Source organism: Urocitellus parryii, chromosome 1, assembly GCF_045843805.1.
Source record: "Urocitellus parryii isolate mUroPar1 chromosome 1, mUroPar1.hap1, whole genome shotgun sequence".
Classification (NCBI taxonomy): domain Eukaryota; kingdom Metazoa; phylum Chordata; class Mammalia; order Rodentia; family Sciuridae; genus Urocitellus; species Urocitellus parryii.
Genome location: NC_135531.1, coordinates 146,464 through 169,544, shown reverse-complemented (window position 1 = coordinate 169,544; position 23,081 = coordinate 146,464). Strand labels below are relative to the sequence as shown.

Here is a 23,081-nt window from a genome sequence, read left to right as displayed (position 1 = left end):
TTATTGAATGGTTGACCTCACTACCTTATGTGAAAGCCAGCTCTTTTAACTCTCATTAAAATTTGTATGAAATTAAATACTATGTCATTAATCATATGATTTATGTGATATGTGATTTATGTGATATTCTCATTTTTATTTCAGGAGCCATTGACATTAAGGGATGTGGTCATTGATTTTTCGGAAGAGGAATGGAAATGCCTGGACCCTTCTCAGCAGACTTTATATGAAGATGTGATGTTAGAGATCTGTAGAAACCTACTCTTTATTGGTGAGCCTAAATTTCATTCAGAACTTCTAATTAAAAACCAATATTTAAATTTTTAACTGTATAGAATATCTTATGCCAGCTTCTATTTTGCTTGAAAAAGTTTTATTTTCTTGTTCTTTAGGACAAAGATTGGGCATTTGTTTATGTAGAAAAGAAAATGTTAAAGATTTTTCTTCATGTTTGACTTATCATTTCTAAGTAGTGCTCACAATGTAGAGAATAAAAATGGTTTGAAAGTATTTTAGAGTTTTTCTCTGAAAAAAAAATTGGGAAAATAATTGTGTAGAATCTTATAGAGTGTTTTATCTTTATTGTTTTTACTGAGAACAACATTAAAAAGACTTCTGTAGTTACCAAGAAAATAACAAAATGTGACATATTCCATTTTTTCCTCAAAAACGTCTTGCTCTCTGTAAGTTATCCTTGGTCACCTTTCTGTCCCAAAAAAATAACTTTGGTATTTGAAGAGAAAACTGACAGTAGACATATAATCAAGATGGGTGGAAATCAATGATGCAAAGAATACAGATAAGGGGTTCAAATGTTAAAGAGGAATTCACATTTTAAAATGTAAATTGATAAGCTAAAATCTGACACAATTATTTTTTTTCGACCTAGGTTTGTTTCTGTTGCAACAATTAAAGAGCATTCCATGCTCCACGTTTACCATGAATAACAATTATTTAAGCTCCTTCTTGTTCTCCAGTGATCTTGCTATATTCAAATTAACAAAACATCATAAAAAAAAAGACAGAGAGAAGAGGCAGGAAATTTGGCATAATGGCAAGGAGGCAAAGCTGCCAAGCTTTGTTCATATCAATAGGTTAATTTAGGTCATTAGTATCACTACTACATATTGTTCATTTTATTATTGGCAGGTTAGTAACTTAGCAACATTATGAATCTTATTCCTCAGTTATATACTAAGTTGCAACGTGCAATGTTAGGGTTTTGTGTAGCTCTTAAGAAAGTCCATTGTATAAACTTACTGTTATGTGGACAGGTTTAGATTCAGTGAAACATTGTGGTTATCGATAAAGAGAGTTCCTTTATTCCCAGGAGCTGTGTGCCAGAGATCATATTTGAGGCTGATAACACTCTAGTTCAGAGCCTTTTCAAGCAGGGAATTGCCATAGCAGCTTGACATTGCCCATGTATTTTATTATTTTACTAGTTCCTGGAGAAATTGCAGGGCATTCTAAGGGTGGGAAACAGTGTGCCTATTACACCTGGGAGTTTGCTCACCAGAGGAATTCTTTTCTGTATATTTCCACAATCAGAATCCCTACAGAGTATTCCACAATGCCCATGAGGATGTTTACAGCCTGATATTTACTGGTATTTGGGGGATCCCTAGAAAATTTGCTCATTTCCAAATATTTCTAGGTAAACCATTGTAATATATTAATATTATAGGAGAGTTTCTTTAAAATAATTTAAATATTTATTCATTCAAAATTTTCTCATCAGAGCTTTATATGAATGCTTATAGTGGATATTCTGTGAAATTTGTCTGCCACGTAATGAATAGCAGTATTTCACAATACCTGCTTCTAGTTCTTATGTAAGTATAGCTGATCAATGTGGTTTAAAGAAGAATTTTTAGAGCTGGGGCTGTAGTTTATTGGCAGAGGGCTTTCCTCACATATTATGAGGTACTGTGTTTGATCCTTAGCACTACATAAAAAGAAACAGATATAATGAATGCATTCTGTCCACCTATCACTACAAAAAAAGTTAAAAGAGATATTTCTATTATAGTACAATTATCCACAATTTTGTATGTTACATTTGTTGAATTCTTGTGGGTTTTGTTTTTTGTTGTTTTTTTTTTTTGAGTTTCACTCTATAGAGAGCTTCAGTGTTGTTCATTAGGTTTTCTCACATCAGTGATATTGTTTTTATTTTTATATCTATATGTTATGATTGAATAGAAATTATCATGATTTGTCACTTTAGGAAAACATTAGTTGAAGTTAAACTGCACATGAACCATGTGCCAATTTTCAATCAAGTTTTCTATGATTTTACATACGTGTATAAATATTACTGCTTTTATATATGATTTTTATTTAGTACCTTGATTGTTTATACTCAGTTTTTTTGCTTAACCATAAAATGTATCTAAGTTTTGAGATATATATATATATATATACACACACTGCATATTGAACTCAGAGGTTCTTATAATATTCAGCTACATCATCACCCCTTTTGACTTTTAGTTTACAATAGATTCTGGCTAAGTGGCTGAAGCTGAAATTCTATTTCCATGCCTCAGCCTTTTGTTTCAAGTGGCTAGAATTAATGGAGTATTCATTATCTCTCTAAATGTTAATCTGTTCTTTTGTCTAGGAGTAAGACTTTACCATTTTAAAGGTGCCATAAAGATGTTTCCAATTCTGTTTTGCCTTTTATGTATTTGTCAAATTTTAAATTGTGATCAAAACTGTAACTGTGTAACTTTCCTGAACTTACTGTCTTATATATTTTGAATTTACTAGTCAGTAATGTTTATTTAAATTGTTTTGTAAGATTTTGTTTCTAGAAAGTATGTATCACATATAAACTAAGATCATTTTTCCTACAAACAAGTACTCATTGTCTCACCTTTTCATCCCTGATGCCATTATTTTTGGTCTCTATATTTGGCTACAGTAGATATCTTTCATACATAGAATTACCTAGCATTTTTTTTTTGTGAATTACTATTTCACTTATTATACTATCTTAAAAGTTGATCATTGTGGATATTATATAATTTCTTATCCTTGTAAAATTTTAAAAATTTTCATAGTTCATTCAAAATTGCCCTCATGTAGTCAGGTGAAATATAATTTGATTGGCCTGCCACATTGTTTTCTATTGAATGTTGTTTTATTGAGAATAGATCTGTAAATATATTTTGATTTGACCATCAAGTTGAGGGCTAATTGTTGTGCTTTCATGTTTATTACTCATGTCTTCCTTATTTAACCTCAAGTTAACATAAATCTATTGAATATTGTAACTTTTATTATATTTATGTAAGGAAGCATTTTTAAAAAAATTTTAATATGTGAAGTTATGTATGCATCCAGGATATTCCACAGAATTGTTCAAATAGTTTATTTTGTACATGCAAAAATAATATTGATTTTTTTTATTGATATTACATGGACTTCATAGATTACTTTGGGTGCTATAGGCTTTTGGGAAGGGTAATGGGGATTGACCTTATATCCCAAGCCCCATTTTGTATTTTATTTAGAAAAATGGTCTCCATCAGTTCCTTAGCACCTTGCTTTTGATGAGGCTGGATTTGAACTCACAATCCTGTTGTCTCAGACTCCCAAGCTGCTTGAATTACAAGTGTGTGTTATCACACCTGGCTGGCAGCTGTTTTTATATTTCATTTTGTTATAATGTCTAGACAAGTTGCTTAGGGCCTTGCTTAATTGCTGAATTTGGCTATAAACTCATTTTTATAAATTTTAAATATCACTTTTGCTTTTGATTTCCAAATTATTATGTTATGTTAGAATGCAACTTCAATATTGTAATATCTGTTAATGTTTGTTTTGTGCTTTTAACCTGATCTCTTTGGAAGAATATTCCATAGACTATAGAGAATATTGGCTCTTTAAATCAAAAGGGCTTTTAATTTTTTTTTGAAGGTTTTTTTATTCCTTGGGTAATAATGCAATGCTATTTTTTATTCTTTGCATTAATTGGGGTTCAATCTCTCCTATTATTATTTGTTGCTATCTATGATGTTGAATTTTGTCTGTGTTTTCCTTCTGTATATGAAAAACATTATTTGTAAATAAATTCACTATGATTGTTTTCTAGGGATTTGTCATATTTATTTTTATACAATATTATACTTTGTCTTTTATTTATATAAATATTATCAACAATTTCAAATGTATTATTCATTTTATCCTTTTGTTTTTAGGCTTTTTGTGACCCTATATCCAAAGAGAATATTTTGTAGATTTACATCTAACATAGTTAACATTTTTTGGTTTTATCTTGTTAGTCATATTGTGTTTTGATTAGTTTTTTTTTTTTTCAAAATAGTTTATTGATACTTAATTTACTGGTGAGGAAAACTTACTTCTGTAGTTTTCAAGTTGTGTTGATTTCTTTTAATTTTTTTCTACTATTAAAATATGCCTTAATTTGTAGTTCATACATTTTTATGGTCGTATTTTATTTTTTTTCTATTTTTTATCTTTGATATTTATTTTGTCATTACTTTGGAATCATTTAAGTGCTTAAAAACAGTAGAAATAAATTGGAAACAACATTCTTATATTCTTAAATGAATATACAACCAGTGTAACTCCACATACTTTACCACCAAAAGAATAGGTTGTTACAATTTATGAATGTATGATATGTGAAGATACATTCTACTGTCATGTATAACTAAAGAAAAAAATAATGAAAAAATAAAGTACTTAGTTTGCACTACATTTTAATTAATATTGGTTTCCTTAAACAATCATTGTCTTTACATGTGTTGCCATGATTTGTTATTGATGTCACACATGCTTTCCTAATTTATACTAATTAAGAAACATTTATGATAATTTGTATACTTTAGTTGTCCACATTCTATAGAATGAAATGTTTTTGTACAACAATGAAAATATAATAAAATATATATTTGTATATATTTTTCTTTTCCACAAAAGCTCTCAAATTTTATATGATTTTTGTTGTACCGATTTATTTTAATTGGAAATATTCCACTGATTTTTTTCTCTTACAGCAGGTCAAGAAGTAAAGCAATTTTTGAATATTTTCATATCTTGAAAGTCATGTATTTTTCTTAAAGTTCAAAAAAATGGTATTGGTAGATAAGGTATTCTAGGTTCATATTTTCTTTTTCTTTCAACATACATACCTATATATCCCAGTTCCTTTCTGGAAGTCTTCTGCAAATAAATCAACTGTTAATCATAAAAGAATATCTTTGTAAATAAAATTTATTTTTTATATCTTTTTATATTAATTTTTCTTGAAGAGTTTTAAAAGTTTGATTATAAATTTCTTAACTATTTTTGTTTGTTTATTTATTTATTTATTTATTTAGAATTTAACTCAGAGACACTCAACCATTGAGTCACATCATCAGCAGTATTGTGTATTTCATTTAGAGACAGGATCTCACAGAGGTGCTTAGTGCCTCACTATTGCTTAGTTTGTCTTTGAACTCTTGATCCTCCTGTCTCAGCCTCCTGAAATGCTGGGATTAAAGACATGCAACACTGTGTCCAGCATTACCTGTGTGTTTTAATTAATTCTAGCCTTTAATATATTTTCTTCCTCAAATTTTTAATTAATGAGACTGTGTGTGTGTGTGTGTGGGGGGGGTGCTGGGGATTAAGCCCAGCCTTTTGCATGTGAGGCAAGCAGCCTACCATGTAAAATGTATCCCTAGCCTGAGACATTTTTAAAAGAATATTTCTAGTATATAATTTCTACTTTTTTCTGAAATTTTTTCAATTATCCACATTTTTATTTAGTTTAATAAACATTTTTCAAGTGGTTATTGGGCATTGCTTAGATAATTAACAACATCAAATTTCCAACTGTCAAGTGTTTACTTGAGGTGATTATACCCTTTATTATGTGAGCTATTATTTTCATTGGGATTTTTCTATTTAAAATCAGTTAAACTAGATCATTATAGTCATTTTGGAAAATATTTGGAAGTTACAATGTAAACAAAAACAGGTCATGTGCAATGACATATAAATGTAATTGGGAATCTAAGGAAATGGAATGCCAGTTTGAAATAAATTGTAGCATTGTTGTAATAAACTGTCTCAAAAAAAAAGTATAAACATAGAAAGGTCTATGGATGCAGTTTAGTGATAGAATACCACTGTGTTTCATCCTAAGAAATACTCCCCAAAAAGATTTTAAAAATAACTTAATAAGAAATTTATTTCCTGCAACATTTGAGTCACAGGTGGAGTTCAAATATGTAGAAGTGAAGGGCTGTAATTGTGATAATATCAGTCAGTTTGAATGCTGTCCTCATCTTTGATGCTACAAATTTTTAAGATAATTTTGAAAGTTCTTACTGTTTTTGTCAGCATATTCTACTAAATTCTACATATTTCTTGAGTATTAATGGCCTTGAATCATACTGTTCAGTGGCTTTCCCCCCTACATTGGTAAGGTTTTATATATTTGCATAGTGTATTCACTATAGTGTCATACGTGGAATAACTTGCTGTTTTAATTTTTTTTCAGGTATTACTTCTAACCAAGAATTTTCAGGAGAGCAAGAAATAAAAAATTTTTTGCAAAACTTGATAACGAGCAGGTATGGATACCAAGACAGTTAATACTTAATTAAAAAAAAATTAAAAGAGAGGGAAGTTCAGAAAAGTTTTAATGAAAAGAAAAAAATCATGAAAATTTTTTATATAGAAAATTACAAATTCATCAGGTTATATTATTACCAACATCTTCAACTTGTGCCAGGTGTGGCTAATAAAGAACAATGAAGGACTAAACTTCACATTCTAAAACTTTTAAGACAATTAAGACAGCACATTGGTGAGGTAAGACCACCTTTGAATGGGGCATGGCTTACCATGAAATTTCCTTTAGGAAACAAAGATCTATAATGTCTTTGTCATTCCATGATTCTGTCTACTGTTTCAGAATAGCATTTTTGTACACCCTCCTCCCTGAAACTTGATGGTTTGAGTCAAGGGTGCTTGTAAATGTTCATTTATAATTTTAATTTAACTTGAAGCAGTCTTTGTGTAGTTACCTATGTATTTATGGCTTATAAGTTAGAGTAATCATTCCATGTCATGGAACCTCAAGCATCCCACCTGAGTCATTTCCTTCTTGGAAAGTGATGAGCCACCTGAAAAGAAAAGGAATATCTGAAATAAATAGGAAAGGAATATGAGACAGGGCCATAACTTATGTTAAAAGAGGTAAAGCACTTTGTAGATTCTCTAGACCACATAGGATCTAAACAACAATGACTAGATAATTTTTCTGTTCTTTATTTAAGGGAGTATACATCAAAGTTAGGAATGAGTTTTCAACAGGAAGAGTCTTTCTTTAGACAGGTTGGTTGGCATTTTGGCAAGTCTCACCCATCTCTGTGATGATAAGTGGCTATGTGGCTCCAATGGATGATACCATCTCCAGTGCCATGCTGAGTTTAGTCAAAACTAGGTAGTATATAACATGTACTGGATAGTGTCCAACCAGCTGGATTTCAACTATGAGTTCCCAGATACCAGAGTTTTTTCCCTAATGGCTTCCATGCTTTTTTTTTTTAAATTTCATGCACAATTTATAGATATATTTCTGCAGCTCCATCTGACATTCACTGCTTCATCTTTCATAGCAATAGGGATTTTGACCAGAATCCCAAGTGAATATCCCAAAAGATCTATGCATTCTGTGGTTTTGGGTTGAATGGGAAAATCTTTCCAAGTGTGAGACCCAGAGACATCCTGGATCCAATACATGTCTCCAGTGAACTAAATCCTGTTGCCATTAGTTTTTTCTGAGGCTCTAGCACTACTCACCTGTGCATCTCCAGAAATATATTTTCAACAAATCAAAAGTATACTCTAACTGATTTCAGTGAGCTTGTTACATAGAAAGAATTTTAAAAACACCTTCAGTGATAGATATTTTTGCTGGAAAGTTGAGCAGCTCAGTGAAGATGCAGTTTACTCTTTGGCTTAATGAAGAATGCTCTGGCACATCAGCACCATGCTTATGGCCCAATGCTTGCAGGATTCCCCTAAAGTTAAAACTAGAAAATAGTGTGTTGGAGGCAAGGTGGAACTGTAGGGATATGGGGCATTGGCTAAGCTGGATAGAGACAACAACACATATGGCAATCACATTTGAGGGCCCATATGTGCTTTTCAAAATATTTACACAGCATTTTGTAATTATACCATTGCTCTAAAAAGTGAAAAATTTTCTATGTAGTCTATTTCATGCTTCAGAGAGTGACTGGAATAATTTGAAATGCACCATTCTGTAAATATCCACAAATATTTCTTAGAAAAAATAGAAGGAGGAGGAGGAGGAGGAGGAGGAGGAGGAGGAGGAGGAGGAGGAAGGAATTTCTTAGTTTTAATAGTCTGATGTTAGTTTACAAAAAATAATGCAATGAACAGTTTCTCCTTGTGGCAATGCATGGAATTATAATGAATGTGGGGTATTTGTACTTACCTACTATTGCTTAATTTAAAGGTAGATGTAGATAGTCAGAAGGATCTCTATATTTATGATAAGTCCTTTAGGACCTGCAGACAATCTCTACGCTAGGTAATTAGCAGTATATTAGATTTGGTGTAAAAGAATGTAAATTCTGTGAAAGTCATTAAAATTTACTTTTTTTTAAATCCTAGAAAACACCCATGTGATCATTTAAAAGAGCTTTACAATGATAAAAGTGAAAAAAAATTTAATTCATGCCCAAAATGTATTTATCCAAGCTTTCATAATCAAGAGACAAACTACAGATATAAGGTATGTGAAAGCACTTTTAATAAAACTACATGAATTTCTGAACTCCAGAGAATTAATATGAGTGGGAAGCCGTACAAGTTAAAAAAAATATGTAAAAGCATTTGAAGATTCCTCAATTGTTTATCAGAGCAGTAAAAAATGTGAAAAATAGTGTACTCAAATTCCATGTGTTACTAAAAAACCATAGGCTTTCCAATGGAGATATACCTTATAAATTTAATAAATGTGAAAATATCTTCAAGTGTTGTTCAAACCTCTTTAAACACTATATTAACCATACTGGATAGAAAATCTGGAAATGTAAAGAAACTGTCAAAGCTTTTAATAAAAAATCATACCTTACTGAATACCAGAAAACCTATACTGGAGAAAAGCCATACAAATGTAAAAAAGGTGGCAAAGCTTTTAATCAAAAATCACCCCTTACTCAACACCAGAGTATTCATACAGGAGAAAAGCCATAAAAATGTAAAGAATGTGGCAAAGCTTTTAATTGAAAATCACACGTTACTCAACACTGGAGTATACATGCTGGAATAAAGCAATACAAGTGTAAAGAATGTGGCAAAGTTTTTAATCAAAAATCACTTCTTACTCAACAGCAGAGACTTCATACAGGAGAAGCCATACAAATGTAAAGAGTGTAGCCAAGCTTTTAATCAAAGATCACACCTTATTGAACACTAGGGAATTCATACAGGAGAAAATCCATACAAATGTACAGAATGTGGCAAAGCTTTTAATCGAAAATTGTTGTGGTCCAGCTCTGGCAGGGGTCTCAGGAGAAGAACAGATGGTGAAGATTCGGTGAAAGAGGGTGGAGAAATAACACAGACAAAAGTGAAGGTCCTGAATCCCAATCTTTACTTGTGAAGTTAATCATATATACTTTTCATTTTGGCAGGCTCACAGTATTTTGTGGTTACAAAACAGGAATTATTATTCAAAGAAACAAAATATTATATAGCTACAATTAGATAAGAAGAATGTATCTTGGCTTATACATTAGCAAGCATTTTTACTTTTAGTTTGCATTTTGCTTTGAGCTGTTTCTGATTGGTTAGCTTTTAATAATAGAAATGTCCCAGATTATTGGCCTATACCTTGACTATTATTTCTTCACTTACTGACTAGAACCAGTGCCACGGTTATGGCAAGTGGTTAACTTGAAAAGAGAGGCTACTAATTTTAATCAAACAAGAGTAAGAGCACAAAGTATTGTGCACAGGAACAAGAAGAAGTTGCCCAGTACCAAGCACCAATCTGTCTTCTTAATGTTAAATTTTCTTCTCTAGATTTTATTTTAATTTCTCAAAAACTTCCTTGACTGTTTTTCCTACAGGAGGTTTCTCATTAAACATTAACAATTTATGTTCTACAAGTGAATCATTGCATTCATAGAAAAGAGATTTATTCTTTAGAAGTAGTTGCATTAATTGGAAAAGTCATGCATTTTCCTTCATACTTAAGGGTCATATGAGAAGTTGCAACTATACTTGTTAAAGGAATACAAAAAAACCCAGCCCATTCCCAGAAACATAGTGTGCTCCTCCAGAGGATGGATGCCTTGCGCCATCCACTTCAGTAGGGCCTTGCCACTGCCTGAGTCAGGGGAGGGGTGCAGCAGAAAATCACAACTTTCTTAACATCAGAGACTTCATACAAGAGAAATGCCATACAAATGTAAAGAATGTGGCAAAGCTATCAATAAAAAATCATGCCTTAGTCAACACCAGAGAATTCATACTGGAGAAAAGCCATACAAATGTAAAGAAAGTGGCAAAGCTTTTAATAAAATGTTATGCCTTCCTCAACAATAGAGAATTCATACTGGGGCAAAACCATATAAATATCAATAATGTGGAAAAGCTTCTAATTGAAGGTCACGCCTTAGTCAACATGAGAAATGTCATATGGGAAAAAAGCCATACAAATGCAAAGAACGTGGCAAAGCATTTAATCAAAGATCATATCTTATCTGACACCAGAGAATTAATACTGGGGAAAAGCCATACAAGTGTAAAGAATATGGCAATGCTCTTTATCAAAGATCACACATTTCTCAACACCAGAGAATTCACCCTGGGGAGAAACCATACAAATACAAAGAATGTGGCAAAGCTCTTCTATTAGGAAAATCATTGTTGTTCACCAAATATTCATCCTGGATAAGAGCCATGTAAATATTAAGAATGTGGCAAGGTTTTAAGTATGCTTCAAGTGATTTTACTTGAAACAGATCATTCACACTTGAGACTATTCTCACAGTTCTATGGACTTTAAAAGTCATTTATTGTAAGATCACACCTCATTGGTCACCAAAAACTTCATACTGGAAAAAAAAATTAAAATTGCTCAGAGATAGCTCTGCAGTGCTGACTCCATGAAATCCCAACACTTGACAACTGGCTGCGAGTCAAGGGCCCATGGAAGTGGGCAGGAAACATGGTTGGATCCTTGGCCCTCTTTACTTCTGTGGACCTCTCCAGGTTCACTTGTCCTTTCCTCAGTTTCTCTGTATTGATTGATTTCAAATCATCTTCTTTTTTTTTTTTTCCAAAGCTATCTCTGGATTTAAAGGCCTCTTTTGTACCAAACCAACACATTAATAATACTATCTTATGCCTGAAGTCTATGATCACATCAATGTTTTCCCAATAACCTCAGATGGACAGTATGTTCTTTGTCAATGTCTTAATTATTTTATTTTATTTTGGAGTATACTGAGGATTGAATTCAGGGCACTCAACCACTAAGGCACATCCCAGCACTATTTTGTATTTAGAGACACAATTTTACTGAGTTGCTTAGGGCCTCACTTTTACTACTAAGGCTGGATTTGAACTTGTGATTCTCCTGCTTCAGACTCCTGCACTGCTTGGATGACAGGCATGCATCACTGCACCCAGAAATCAATGTCTTTTGCTCCGTAGTTAGTTAAAAAATTTTACTCAGGATTTCATATCCATAAAAACCTTTCAAAAAATGGTTTAATCACACTTCAGGTATTAGATTCTTGCTTTTAAAATGTCCTGCATGATACATCTTAGCTTTCTACATCAAATGCAGAATTCACAAGTTTGAAACCAGGTGGCTGAGAAACAAGGATATTGAACAGCAAAATGCAACACATGTTGTGGCTAAATCCACACATGTAGTGGGTGTGAATACTCACACTGAATAGGCAGCAGGAGGCCTGTCTTGACCCATAGGGCCCTTAGCCTCCTTCCATGACTTTGAGCCCCTGAGCCTCCAGAGAGTCTCCACAAATGAGAAATAAGCATACTACTTTTTCCCACAACTAAACATACTATAGCATTTACTACAAAGACCAGGGGAAGCACTGTGTGTCTTTGTACCAATGTGTGGCTTTGCTTACATACAAATAAATAAATATATATATATATATATATATATATATATATATATATATATATCCCTGCACACTTGTTAAATCAATAGTTTTGTTACATTTGGAAAAAAAAAAGAATGTTTAAAAAATGGTGTCAATGAAAATCATTTGAACTGATGAGTCCATCCTGCCAGTAACACTTATAAGAATACAGTTGTGTCTCCCAGGAAAAGGCAGGTCTTTCCCAAGCCACACTGTGAAAGCTCAAAAAGTTATATCTTTTCATGGACCCATCTTTGCCTCTTCAAGGTGCTTCTTCCCAGGGAATGATGTTTTAACAATTAATTAAATATGAGAAAATCTCTTCCACTGCAATTCTTCAGGTTCTCCCAAGATTCTGGAATACTCAGCCTTCAGCTGGGCATAGTATTACATACTTTTTCCCAAGCAACAAGAGAGGCTGAGGAAGATCACAGTTCCAAAACCAGCCTCAGCTTTTCACAATAATCTAAGCATCTTAGAAAGATCCTAAGTCTAAATATAAAGATTTGTGGATGTGCCTCACTGGTAGAGAGCAGTTTGGTTTGCTCCCAAGTACAAAATAAAAAGAAAGACAAAGAGACTCAGGTTTTATGGTTGTCAGACTCAGTTTTGCTGCGCATAATTCTGAACAATTGATTCATTTAAAAAGCTTTTTAACAACAAAAAAAATAATAATAGCTATAATTACTTAGTGAACACCATAGTGCTATAAAGCACAGATACCTCCACTGACTTTTACTGTCATAGAAATACCTCCATGATAATCCCCAAATATTAAGATGGTGCCTCTGTTGATGGGGTATTCATTTCATAACCTCTGATCAATTACTCTCAAAACAGATGTGCACAAAACCCCTGAAAGTTCCAGTAATTCAGACTCAAAAATCATGCCTTATTCAACACCAGAGAATTCATACTGGAGAAAACCTATACAAATGTAAAAAAGGTAGCAAAACTTTTAATAAAAGATTATGCCTTACTCAACACCAGAGGATTCATACTGGGGAGAAACCATACAAATATAAATAATGTGGCAAAGCTTAAGAACTTAGGAAGATCATAATGCTAAATAAAACTGACCACAAAAAGCACAGAGACATCCATGCAAACACCACTGTAGGTGTGGACTTAGCTTCATGCCTCACTGCTCAGTAGTCTCAGCCATGGCAGTGGTTACACACAGTGGACATTGGGCCTTCTAAAGGCATTTTTTATGTTCAAGGTTGGGAATAGGATTACTAAACATCATCATGATGGGTAAGCCCCTTAGGAAAAACAAGTCTTTGGTCTCTAAGTTTAACCATACTCAGGCTCAGGAACCGTGGGATAGACCATATATGCTGAAAAAAAAAAAAAACCTGATATTTTTCTAATTCATTATTTTCTCCCCAGTGCTTTAAGCAAAATGATTGTCTTCCAGTAGTGAGGAAGTCAAGAACGAAACAAAAGAAGGAGCAGAAGAAGACACATAGCATATTATTAGAAGAAAACTAAAGCCTGCAGGCAGGAGAATTTTTAATTTGGGCCTGATTATGATGCTACTAACTCTCTGTCAAAGAGTTCTACCATCCTTCCCAAACCTTACCAGTCGCAGGTCAGTTGTCAATATCAAGCCAGATGACTCTACTTGAACAACAATGCAAGATCCTTCCTTAGCCATAACCCCATTGAAGAAGTAGTCTTTTCACATCTTCTATTCCAAGAATAAATAGGGAGTCACTGAGGACTTCACCTGCATTCATGTGAGCATGTGCGCACACACACGCACACACACACACACACACACAAATTAATATTCAGGCCATCAGAATCTGCAGCCCCATGCTGGAGCTGGTAACCTGGGAAATTATCTTGCCATCTATAAGAAAAACATTTTACTTCTGATCCCGCACATTCCAGAATTTTCTGTGCAGTGTTTCACTTTCCTCTTCCAAGGTGCCATCAGAGAGAAAAAAAGCTCCAGTAAGATTCAAAGCCAGGCAGGCCACTACCCTCTTTTCTGTACCTGAATAGTCTATCTTTTTCCCAAAGATCCTGAGCTTGTTCCAGGCAGGTATCACGTGGTGACAAATTGAGAATCAAAGGACAGAGGAGAGACTGTTGACAGGCATCAGAATTCTCTCCTCTGCTGGCCAAGCTTTATGCCTCACTAAAACAAGGAGTCCTCCTTCTCTGCAGTCAGGCAAAAGGCTGCATAGGGTCCATGAAGCAAAAAATTTTAAAAAAGGATCACAAACACAAGCCCTTGCCTGATGGAGCAGAGAACAAGCCTCTAGAAGCACCTACAGAGTCATTTTCTTTTCTTTTTTTTTTTCTGGAAATATAAAGTACTTGTGTTACCAAGGCATTTTAGAGTTGAGACTCTCTTTCTTTGAAAATAGGGCTATTCTGACCATGAAGGGGATAAATTCTTCACTGTGTGTGTGTGTTTGTTGGTGGGGGTATGTATGTTGGGGAGAGAGGAAGGTACTGGGGATTTAACTCAGGAGCATTCTGTAGCTGTTCAATTATACCTGAAGAAGATCCCTAGATGTGTTTTTTAAATTTTACTGTGAGCCAGTGTCTCACTAAATTGCTCAGGGTGGCCTTTAACTTACAATCCACTAGCTTCAGTCCCCTGAATCACTTGATTTATAGGCATGGACCACCTCACCCAGGCATGAACCACTTCACCCAGTCATGACCTTCTGGAGCGAGCTAATTTTTAGAGATAGTCAGCCAGCTTCAAAGTTGTTCATGTGTCAATTAACTAATATAATTTCCATACCACCAATATCCTTCTTATTGTGCTCCCACACCCAAGGTCAGTTTTTGTCTGATCTAATCATAGCATATCCAGGTACCAGAATACCAGAGATGGCTCATGCCCCCTAAAGCTCACTGAAATTATAATAACATACTAAACATAAATCCACTTATGCTGTCTCATCTTTTCTTCCTGTACAAATAGAAGGAAGTCTCTTTTCCAAGTTCTCCATCACCTCCCACACCCTCATCTCCTGACCAACCCTCAGTCTTCCCAAATGGCTCTTCACTACTGCTTATAGAATAATGTAACTCTGGCTGGGGATGTGGCTCAAGTGGTAATGCACTTGCCTGGCATGCACGGGGTTCGAACCTCAGCCCCACATAAAAATAAAATAAAGATGTTTTGTCCACCCAAAACTATATATATATATATATATATTTTTTTTTCTCTTAAAAATATTTAAAAAAGAAAGCTTTAGCTCTCTGTGACAGTGCCTGTGTTTATGTGCATCTCCTTTATATTATTAAAACAAACCCAAGACACTGTTACAAGAATGGCAATCTCCTCAAAAGGCCCAGAACAACTACATCTGTAACCCGTACGACTTGGTCTTGGTCATGGGGAGGCACTGAATGCCCTGGTTTCTGTTAGACCTTCCCCATATTAGTGCTGGGGAACACAAAGGGATTCCAGAGGTGATAGGAAAGGGTGGGCACTGCACCTGGAATGTGGGAATTGTGCAGGCATCTTTACTGTTGCATACACTCCTTCAGCCACTGTTCCAAACATGGGTTGCAGAAGAGGTACATTAGCAGATCACACCCACAACAGTCTGGAGTAGAGCTAGGCTTGGACCCAAGATTCAAATTTGAGCTACCTTTCCACCTTCTCAGTTACATTCTGAATCAGCACTTTAAAGCATCAAAAAAGGCAGGCCATATATTCTGGATGTTCATACAACCAGAGTATACTTTTCAGAAGAAGAAAATATTGTCTCCACTTTTCCTCTCCAGATTGGTATTATTAGGGCCTGTGACCATATCTCTGCCAACACCAGGGCTTCAGGCGGTGGGGAAATTGTCAGCCTGTCCTGTATGGGGAGGAGGATCATGATTTCAAAGCCAGTCTCAGACTTAATGTGGCACTTAGCAACTCAGGAAGATTACTTTTCTAAATAAAGTACAAAAAAGTGCTGGGGATGTGACTCAATGTTTAAGTGTAGACCTCATAATGAAATAAATAAGTGGAGAACTCCAGACAAAACCCCTTCTTGCTATTTAGGCAGTGGTACCTCATAGATGTTATAGTGTATGGAAGAAAAAAAAATTGTCTTCATTTAAAAGAAAAATGTTAGCATATTGAGACATCTGTGTGATAATATAATGCTATTGTACCCTTCACTCATACCACATAACAGCTTATTTTCACACACTAAATATTGAATATAAGAACTAATAACAAATATTATTAAACAGAAAAGAAAACAAAGAATTCATAAGTTAACATTAATAAGAGGGACATATAATGTATAATTTTTGCACACCTGAGATAGCCTGTACTTTAAAAGCAATGGCAAGAGCACCACAATTCTAAAGTTGAGCAAAACCCCATCTGAAAACAAAATTTTAGAAATAGCTGAGAATATAGCTCATTAATAGAACACCATGGACTTAGGCCCAAAAATCACAAAAAAATAATAAAAAATAAAATCACATAATGTACACAAATATCATTGACTAACACAGAATAAATGCATTCTCAAAAAAAGAACATAGAGTTTAAACTCTTAGTATCCATTTTAGAAGCTTTTTTTCATTATTAAACATACATGATACACTCCTACCACAAACAGAAACTAAAATTATAAAACTTGTACATAAGAGAATACAGCTATATTCCTTCAGATTTGAAACCCAGTGCATGGTTAAAATGAATGTACATTGAGGAAGAAATGGATATGATATTGTGGGAAATAATGACTATAGAAACCATATACTTTTTATTGTATTACATCTAGTTTAACAAAAAAAATATAAAAAAACAGATAAATTTTTGTGTAGATTTCACATGAGGGTTGCATTTTATATGTAAGCATATTATGAAAGGAAATTGTGCAGAGTTTGAGAAAAATGAAAGTACAAAAAGCACACAAAAGACTCAATTGTACACCCTATTTATAGATGATGAAACTGTCAATGAAGACCATTTTCTATAATACCCCATCGAAATTTTACAATACTTTAAGAAAGAATCAGAACAAAATTTAAAATTCTCTTAAAAGGTTTAATGTATATAAAATTTGCCAAGGACTTTGTGATATATAAGAGCAAAAGTACCAGCTATCTTTACCTGACACTAATATATGTTATAAAATTAGAAACCACCATAGATAAACTCATATGTATGTAAATCACATTTTTATTTTTAAGTGCAACAATTTTTTAGTGCACCAGCCAAGTGTAAGAGCTTCTACAGCTGAAGCACAGCCATTAGAAGGCTACTATATAAAAGTTAAACAATTACATGAATGTGGAAGAAAGTAACACTTTCACAATATACTATAATATTAATTTAGTGGAGACATTTTTTAGCAGTGGAATTTGAAATTTTCTTTTAGCTACTTTTCTGAGAAACTATACCTGTTAAATTTAGACTGATATTTAACAAAAAAAAAGATCCTGCTTGGGATTTTAGAAGTCCCTTTAAGTGCTTGCAAATCAATGGTAAACCAATAGTTTGTGATCTCGAGGAGATTTGCATATGATCAGTAAGTCATTCCCAGAATTTGAGCATTTTGAAGGTCTTTTTATTTGGGGTCCTCTGCCTAACACTCCTACCTTTCTTTTTCAGAGTGTTTTCTTATATGTGAGGTGACTAGTTTTTTCCATTGAATGGAAGATGTTAGGAGATTACATTAGTCAGTGAAGAAAAATGTTCGTGCTGCGAAAAATTGGCTGTCATGGGATTTTTAGAGGAGCAAGCTAGAGACTGGAGCTTTTTGTGTGCTGAACACCCATAAATGCATAAAACAAGTTATTTGTGATTTAACTTCTCTGTCCGGATCCCAGGGTTCTAAGCCTATGGATGCTCTTGCATGAACATAGATAACTATCATTTCTTTTTGTATTCTTAGTACTATTAATGTGAAGGTTCTTCCTCAGCACAAGCAAAATTAAGATCTAAAGCATAGAAAATTATTTAGCGATAGGAGATATATATATATATATATATATATAATCTTCCTCTTTTCAGGGCTTCAGTAGCTGTTGGTAATTCTGTTCCAATTACATAGCACATTGCCTAAGGCTGGACTGACACCCAAGTCTACCCTAGCTTTTAAAAATCATCAAGTGTTAGATATTTTCCCAGTTGTACAGTTTATATAAATCTCTCAACTAATTTTTTTACTTTGCCTAAGAGGAACTTGAAACATAATATTTCCATTTAATGTATTCATGGATGGAGGGTGAGGCACGAGCTACTATTTCTTTATATTCCCTACATTGCCCTCACTTAATGTATGCCTTTCATCATTGGGCTATGGTATGATTTTTATTTTGATTTTAGTAAACTTATATAACATTGACTCTAATTAAATTGAAATGTTAAAATGGAAATTATCAATAAAAATAATATACAGTGTCATTGAAATAATAGAAAAGAATAAGCTTAGTTTAATAATTATTTTTTTAAAATTATTGAGAGCCCCACTTGTCCTAATGGTCCCAAATAAGAAATAACTCAAATGTTCCTGAATGTTGAAATGAACAATTTCAATGTTGAAATGAACACTTTACTGATTTACACATGCTTACTGACTATTACAGCAGCTGTATTTAAATTATATGGCATTATGCCAGGCAAAATAGAATTATAGTTTTTATAATCCATTACAGTAACATCCTTCTGGGGAAAAAAAGTTACATGTAAAAGAAAATGTTTTTGGGGGATGATTATGTAAATATTCTGTGCTTAAAAGCAGTGAAGGTTTTTATCATTCTCTTTGTTAAAGCTATATAATGTATTTCTATGACATTCAAGACATGTACATATGACCTCCCGAAAAATAAATACAAAGGGAGGATGGCTGACCTATGTTGTGAAATGGGTAGGAGCAAAAAAAAATAAAAATGGCACATGATAAGCAGGTATTAAATCTGGGTAACTGGTAAAATATTTACTTTATTTAGATACATTTTATTTTTATGTAATAAAACATTCCCATTCTAGTTACCAAGAACCTTTTTGCTCTTTGGGATAGTAGGTCAAAAAACTTATTTAGATTTTGCTGAGCAGGGCTGATTCAAAATGTGTTTACTTTTGAATAACTTTTGAATCTTTACATAAATGTTTCATGTGCTTTTATATGTGCATCATACTTTAATGAAAATTTTAAGTTATGTTTGTGAAATAATTAGGTTTCTCAGCATACAAGCAACAATTTATGATTTATTACCAATATCAAGTTTGTTCCCTTTCTATTTTAATATTTTATCATTCTATCCATGGCATATCTTTATTTATTTATATAATTCAGCAACAATTTGGTAAACATTATTATTTTATTCATTTTTTCCCTCAGTTCAGAGGATGTAAGTAAGTATCACCAAATATATATACATGCACACACCTACTCCCCGCCCATCCATATACACCAGTGGAGATATATACATATATACATATATATATATATATATATATATTTCCCCCCACTGGTAAAATATTCACTTTGATAATATTTTTTTTTCTTTGAAATGACACCATACTATGTTACAAATTCTGTCATTGAACTTTCATTCCAAAATCATCAGGCACCCTCATTGCTAGGATTATTGGCATGCAGCATAACACATGGCTTAACACACTTTTTAAAAAATAATTCTCTCCAATTAAAATGATGTGGTTCATAATCAAGGCACTTATACCTATGTCCTGTGTCTGATGTATTCCCAGGATTATTTTATCTGAGTTGAATTGGCAAAATGACTATCAATGATCATTGTATGTAGAGGATATTAATAACACAATACAGGTGCTCTGGCTTAGATAACTTCCCCATAATAGTCCCCGTATTTAAGGTTTATTCCCAAGGGTGTTTTATTTAGTGGAAACTTTACAAAAATAAATCATATTTAGAATTGTTTAGTTCATTGTAGAGTATATACTTCAAAGGAATTGTTGACACCTGGTGCTTCTGTATGCCATGGGCTTCTGCCATAATGTGCTCACTCACTCCAAACATAATGGTATAACACTAAGCACTTATCAACAATAATCTCCAGAACTTTGATTCAAAAGTAAGATTTTCAAATTGTTAGTTGGTTATCACAAGTATATTTCATAGCTAAAAGAAAACACACAAACAAAAAGTACTGAGAAATTGTGTGGCCAAACTCATGAGCACATATCTTATATGTCTTTGAAACTCATTCATCAAAAGATGTTAATTTGAAGTAGTAGTTTTTAGTTTTACTACACATAGTAATTTATTTCGTATCTTTCAAAGACACGAATGCCTGGATTTCTCTCCAAGGATATGGATTACATTGTTTTAATGCAATATTTATTTATTTTTATTTTTGGAAATTAAGGAGCCCTTCAGGTGACTGTATACTTTAGCCAGAACTACGAATTATTGGTTCATAGTTGAAAACACATTAGCTCTGTGTGTTTTCCTTGTGTGTTGTGTGGAGTTGTCTACTTCAGCCTTTCATGTGGGGTATATAGAGAATAGATTTGCCAAGTTGAAAAAAAAATAAAAGAATATATATATTTTTTTATATCCTCAGGTGTTTAGTCAAACTCTTTGTGGAGGAAATATGTTTTTCAGTAGACCTATCTTGTTCTCTTGCTTTCATATTAAGAAACTCTTTCATAAAAATAATGTCTAGGGTTAGTCTAGATTAAAAATCATGAGTAGACTATGAACACCAAGAAAAAAAGGTAAACTAAGTTGAAGATACACTGTGTGTTATGCACATTTTCACTATTATCTCATGATGGAAAATAAAAATGAATAATTAGGTTTATTTTCAAAACATAGTCCAAATTGATTTACACAAATTATTCCCTATTAAACACACAAACACACACACACACACACACACACACAAACTTGAATATTCTTAAAAGTGTTTGAATAGGAAAAAAAATATTAAAGGATATGAAGCCTAAAAAAATTATGCTTCTATAGCAGAGGTGTAATTCTTCAATTTCTTAATTACTAGAAAATATTTTATGATTTTTTTTTGGTGCTGGGAATTCAACCCAGGGCCTTTTGAATTCAACTGAACTATATCAAGAGCCCTAGAAAAGTTTCATGATTATTGTGAACTGGGGAAAATCTGAATTCTTGAGGCAGTCAGTTGTGATTCTGAGTTTAAACCCTGAATAGCCTTTTAGTACCTGTGTCATTGTAATGTTTTATTAGTTTAGAATAAACATAAAAAAATGTTCTCTGAAAGAAAAGAAAAAAAGCATAAAATGCAAAAAATATCTCCAGTTCCATATCCTTCCCTGTATCCGAGCAATTGGCAATACCCTTTTATAGCTGTCCTTAACAAGAGGTAGTGTCTCTTTGCCAATATGTGAATTTGAAAATGGCTATTATATTGCACCAAGTAGAAGAGAGAGAATATGCAAATGTACTGGTATTGTGCTTTGATAATACAGTGTCTTGAATTCTTCCTTTTTTTGTCTTTGTAAATCCCATCATCTGGGATTATGGATATATTATGGATATATTGGGTTAAAAATATAAAAATTTACTTAGAAATTATAATCATAATTTTATTATATACTGTAATGTCTAATAATATTTTAACTTAAATTATTATAAAGTACCAATTATTTGTGATAACTTAAAAGTTTTAAGAATTTATAGAAATTTATACACTTATAATTATTTATTTTGTTTGTTTTCCTTCCAAACACTAAAAGTTCAATTACACATATATTTATCATTTTATTTCTTCCAACTATGATGCTGTAGAAGATTGTTTACTATTTCTAAAATCTAATTGCTTCAAAATTTCTAAACATGAGCTGGGTGTCTTGTTGCATACCTGTAATGCTGGTGTCAGGATACTAAAGAAAGTTAATCACAAGCTTAGGGAAAGGCTCAAAGATTTAGTGAGATTCTGGCAAAAAAAAAAAAAAAATTGAAAACAACTGGAGATGTTCCTCAGTAATGCATCCCTAAGGTCTATCTCTGGAACAAAACAAACAAACAAAAAGCCTTATTTAGCCAGAGTATGAAGGTTATGAAATCCAAAAATGTAAAGTAATTCTCACTCTATTATTTGCATTTGTGAATGTGTCATTGGCATTATTGTCACTGATAATTGATATAAAATTAGATTCAACATTAAATACTTATGTCCCCTTTTATGGCCAGGTATTCTTGCACTTAGAAAGCTCTGAGAAAGAATGTATTTAACATTTTGTTATTTTGGGGTCTTACAGCCTGAATTGAAATTATTCACCTACACTCAGAAGTACAGGGGTCTAAGCATGGAATTTTTTCTATTCAGGTAAAAAGTATAAAATAAAAAAATGATTGAGATGATAATTATTGAATCAGAAAAAAACCCTAAGAATAGAGGTTAGGCTTCAAAATCTGGGAGACAATTCATCTCTGTCTCAGGCAAATCTCTTTAACCATCTCTGGGTTTTTGGATGCCTGTGTGGCTCTGTCACAGGCCCTTTCCCTCTGACTTTCAAGGTCTAGATTATTTGAAAAATAAGAAGTCTGCAGGGCTGGACATTATACAATTAAAAAGAATGGGCTGAGTAAAAGTAGTTATAACTAATTGTGAGAACCTGCACTTTCCTGAGGTCACATTTGTAATCTTTTCAGCCTAGTCTAAATTTGATAGAGCTCAATATCCTGCCATGTCTGGCCCTAAGAATGGGGTTTACAGTCAGAATTCTACTTTTTGTCCTGTGCCAGATTGGTGACCTCTGTCTGGCCTGAAACCAGCTCTGTACTTTCTTATGACACCCCTTCAGAGTAGTTGTTATATACGGGATCAGGACATGAGATTTTTGACTCATATAAATAATTCATATTTGAGAGTAGCTGTGGTCCAAGGGGTTTTCAGTTTCTCTTTCCATATCAGGTGGCACCCACTTTTTAAAGTGCATCT

The 23,081-nt window shown here is 33.1% G+C and overlaps 1 pseudogene; it reads left to right on the top strand.

Moving 5' to 3' along the window:
- Positions 1-13,214, top strand: part of LOC144256940 (uncharacterized) — a 52,432-nt pseudogene extending 39,218 nt beyond the window's left edge.
- Positions 13,215-23,081: the final 9,867 nt, after the last annotated feature.